The 4,827-nt window shown below is 29.5% G+C and overlaps 1 long non-coding RNA gene across 1 annotated transcript; it reads left to right on the top strand.

Moving 5' to 3' along the window:
- The first annotated feature begins 3,305 nt into the window (after positions 1-3,305).
- Positions 3,306-4,625, top strand: LOC146910551 (uncharacterized). Its single transcript, XR_015019106.1, has 2 exons — positions 3,306-3,665; positions 4,339-4,625. It is a non-coding gene; the product is annotated as an uncharacterized LOC146910551 (long non-coding RNA).
- The last annotated feature ends 202 nt before the right edge of the window (positions 4,626-4,827 follow it).

Genomic DNA, 4,827 nt, shown 5'->3' with positions numbered 1-4,827 from the left:
ACCTTAAACTTTTAAAATTGTAAAGTTTATCATAACCTATATAGACATTCAACATATTTACTCAATAAAGATTAAACTAGAAATTTTAAATTTCTCATATGATTGGAAATAATATAACAAAATACAATAGTTTTAATCTTAGTTCAGACATCGACTATTAGAGCTTGGAAGTTCCCAAAATATAGGTCGACATGTCATGAACACTAATAAGAAAAGGGTCATGTTAACTTGTGCCCTTAGGGCACATGTTAAGCAACCTAAATAGAGCAATTTTACATTGGAAAACACAATATAACAACCTTTAAGAAGTTTAATGCACGCCTTTTGATATGTGTGCTTCTATAATAAGTATGTTAACATGTGCCTTGAGGGCACAAGTTAACATTAGCCATAAGAAAATTATCAAAGTAAGCATCGAAGTCGACTCCAAAAATTTGTGTCACTTGAAGCTTATGGTACATCTGCGCTAGTAAGCGCCAAACACATAGTGAATAATTGAAATCATGTTAACGGTATATCATGGATAAGGCAAAACATACACATAATGAAACATACTTGTAACACAACATGAATTTCATTCACGTAGATAAATAAGTTAAATAAGTTTAATAACATAGTTAAATAAGTTTTTGTTCCCTAAAATTATATCAAAATTTGTTTTTGGTTCTCGTAAATAAAAGTGACATGTTTGCGTCCTCACTCCTCATATAATAACTATGAAGTTTCAATCCCTATTAAATTTAATTTTTTTTTAATTATGCTTAAACTTTTATATTTTTGATTGAGTTTTTGCAAGTATGTTTAGAACCTTATAAACATTTCTTTCACAAAAAATTAGAATTTTTTAAAAGAAATTAGTTAAATATTCAAGATAAAAAGTAATGAAAATATATATGGATCTAGAAATCATACTTCACAAAGAAATTTTAATAATTTTTTAAACATATTTGAAAAAATCATTCAAAAATTTAAAAGTTTAAATTTAACAGGACTAGAACTCTTTTGAGAAAAAAAAATTGGGGACTAAAACATGTTTAATTCATATATACGCGACTGATGCAAATGATGGAATATACTTACTCATGGAATGATGCAAATGATGACTCTCATTAAGGAGCATGTTGATCATTAACAAATGAAGGTTTAATTACTCTTTTGGTCCCTTAATTTATTTTTTGGTTTCGTTTTAGTCTCTTAACTATTAAAAGTTTCGTTTCGGTCCCTTAACTTATTTTTGGGTTTTCTTTTGGTCCATTAACTATTAAAAGTTTCGTTTTGGTCCCTTAACTTATTTTTTGGTTTCGTTTTGGTCCATTAACTTATTTTTTGGTTTCATTTTGGTCCCTTAACTCTAATACATTCATCCTAACATAAAGGACCAAAGTGGTTGACGAGGAAGAGTTAAGGGACCAAAACGAAACCAAAAAATAAGTTAAGGGACTAAAACGAAACTTTTAATAGTTAAGGGACCAAAGCGAAACGAAAAAGTAAGTTAAGGGACCAAAATGAAACTTTTAATAGTTAAGGGACCAAAACGAAACCAAAAAGTAAGTTAAGGGACCAAAAGAGTAATTAAGCCACAAATAAATTATTCAACATATACCATAATGTTTATCATTATTCATTACTTAATGAGAAGTATTGAATGAAAGTAATCAAATCATTGCATAGAGTTTTAAGGAGCAACCTAAGATGACGATAAAATTTAGGGACTCAAACATGTCTAAAAGGAAATATTTGTTGATGATGATGTGTGATATACTCCCTCCGTTCCTTTTTAAGTGTTTTTTTAGAAAATCAACACAAAAATAGTGATGTGTATTTTTGCACATTTTCTTCCTATTATACCCTCATTTTAATCCACTAATAAGTTCTTATTTATTTGCCCACACTTTATCTTTCCAATAAATTTAATATGTTCTCTTTAAACAAACAATTGTCTGTTATTATCTTTTTCTCCAACAAAATCCTTTTCCTTTACGCACTCTTTCTCTCATAACAAACAATTGTCAATTTTTTAAATATTGCGCACATCTTTTGAATTATTTGAAGTCAATATAAAAATTATTCCAACTTCACATTAATCAAATGTTAAGAAAAAATTAACTTTCTTCCAACTCCTTTAATTAAAGGTAAGGCTTTAACTATGGCTTCAACCAATGCTAGAGTCACACTTGAAATTTTTAACAATTGCTACTCATCTTATTTATAGAATTTTAACTCTTTTTGCAACCATTGTTTAGAACAAAATTTTGTTTAAATTTGAAAATAACAAGAAACAAACTTTGTTTAAAAAAAAAAACAAACAAACTTTGTTTAAAAAAAACAAACTTTAGTTTTCCAAATAGATAGCATTAATTAGTTTTATTGAAAAAGATAAAAGTAATTGACAAAGGGTATAATTGACAAATCGTACCCTTAAAATACCAAAAAGACAGTTAAATAGGAACGAAAAATTCACCCTAAAAAGACACTTAAAAAGGAACGGAGGGAGTATTTGTTTTTTTTTAAGGAAAATATGTTTATATCATTTCATTAATAATAAGAGGTTCAATACAATTGGGTATATGAAAATAAACAACGGGACTAGCTAGTAACGTGGCCTCTCCTGCAAGAACATGAGCAACCCCGTTTGCTTGTCGCTTAACAAACTCCACCCTAGAGTTGGTAAAGAAAGAACTGAACAGAGACCGACATGATGAGATAATGCACCCAAATTCAGAAGTGTCGTCTCGATTAGCATGGAATCTTAACGTAACGTCTAAAAGCTAAATTATAGTCACTAAACTACTTAAGAAAAATAATATGAATGTTAACGATAATTATCTTATGTACATGAGATTGTTGCTTTCATTTAAGTAATACATGTTGGGGAGCTTGTGCGTGGAGGAAACAATTCTAATAAATTACGAAGACACAATGTTTTTAGTTTTTCCTAGAACACCAAAAATCTACAAGTCGACTATTTCTCTCACTATTATTTTTCCTACCTCCTTTCCATTCCTTTGTCTCAATTATTTATTTGAATTGCTTGTTTCTCCCAATGTGTTAGTAGTACTCCCTCCGGTCACTATTATAAGCAAAACTTCACTTTTTAGATACATTGAATAATTAATGTATCTAGTCTATAATAAAGCTAGATACATTAATTATTCAATGTATCTAAAAAGTGGAATTTTGCTTATAATAGGGACCGGAGGGAGTATTTCTTATGAATTCTTTCAATTATTTCGTTTCAATTATTTTGTCACAATTCTATTGGTAGGATAGTGATGAAAATGTCAAGGGCAAGATAAGGCAAGTAAGAAGTTAAGTTTTCTTGCGTTTTTGCACATTTGACCTGCGGTGTAATCCAATAGTATCCCTTGTTTTTTTTTAAAGTAATTCAATAATCAATTACTCATAGAGTTAAGAAAGAAAGAACAAAAACAGAGTTGAAGCTCAAAGTTGTAAGAAGTGGAGAGAGCAAAGATGCTAGTGGTGTTAATTATAGGCTCTCCCTTTGCAATAATTCTCACAATTATTATCTTCATCTTTCTCTTACGCTTTATCCTCCTTGTCCTATTTCTCCTTCTCCTCTTCTTTCTATGTGCTAACCTAGTTTACCTCCTCTTTGATATTGTCTCCAAATCATAATCACTATTATCGCCTCTTCGTTCAAAACGGTGCGTTCCATCTTTCTCATTTGGTTTTAATAATTATATTGATCGATTTATCCTTTTGTCTTTAACCTTCATGTTTCTAAGAAAATGATACTGGTGATCCGAATTTTAGTCGGAAGATAAATTAGAAAGATCAAAGATTGTTTCATTTTCTTTTAAAAAAAAGGTTGTTCACCCGATAATTTATGGTTAAAATTGATTTAATTCGATTTTTTTAAAATTTCATTTATATTATTAGTTTCCTTTTCAATTTTATGAGTTTGGTATGTGCAACATATGGGGTGGCACCTTGGCCAAATTTTGTGTTTTTTTATGAACCTATGTATAGAAAAACAAAAGTTGTTCTTAGTTCCCTTAAATTTGTGTCTCTACTCTTTTGTCCTCCAAATGTAAGTCACGTTTTCCCATTTTTAAACCCTACCCAGTTTGTTGTAGATCATAAACTGTAGGCTAAGCCTACTCAAAATAAAATTTTGTGATTATAATTGTGGTGATAAGTGGCCATGTAAAACATGGTTTTGCTTCTCAAATACACACAAGCGGATATTTGTGATTATAATTGGCCATGTAAAACTGTCCCAGCTAGTAACGCCTGCAAACCTTGCTTGAGTAGTATCTTGAGGAAATTAATTAGTTTAATAGAAACTCAAATATTAAATTATTTTTGGTCTTTTAGTTTTGCAGGGGTTAATCAATCTCTGGAGTACCGGAATGGTGAGATACGATGGAGAGTACAGTGCCTCCTTGCAATTGCGGGTAATGAAGAAAATTTAGTAGTGACTTTTACATACCAAATATATTCATATGTAAATTTTGTGGTGATGAGTTTACATCTAGTACCCTTCAAAATAAAAAATGTTCACATGTAGGAACAGTGTGTAACTCTGCTTTAGCTTACTGAATTAATAATCTGATGTTGAAAATTGACATTATCTAATATCTATATCTCGTAATTACTAGTAATCGGTTGTTGTTTATGGATGGTGGAGATTGGGTTTCATTTCAAGTTTAGACGGTTAGTATTATAAGTAAAACTTTACTTTTTAGATACATCGGATAATTATAATTAATGTATTTATATAAGTTAATCATTCAATATATTTAAAAAGTAAAATTTTACTTATAATAATGACTGAAGATAGTATCTAGTAAGAGTTTGATTTTG

This window comes from Medicago sativa, chromosome 7 (assembly GCF_051527215.1).
Source record: "Medicago sativa cultivar Bolivia chromosome 7, Bolivia_mono, whole genome shotgun sequence".
In the NCBI taxonomy this organism is placed as follows: domain Eukaryota; kingdom Viridiplantae; phylum Streptophyta; class Magnoliopsida; order Fabales; family Fabaceae; genus Medicago; species Medicago sativa.
The sequence above is the reverse complement of the archived record's forward strand: the minus strand, read 5'-3'. Positions and strand labels throughout refer to the sequence as shown.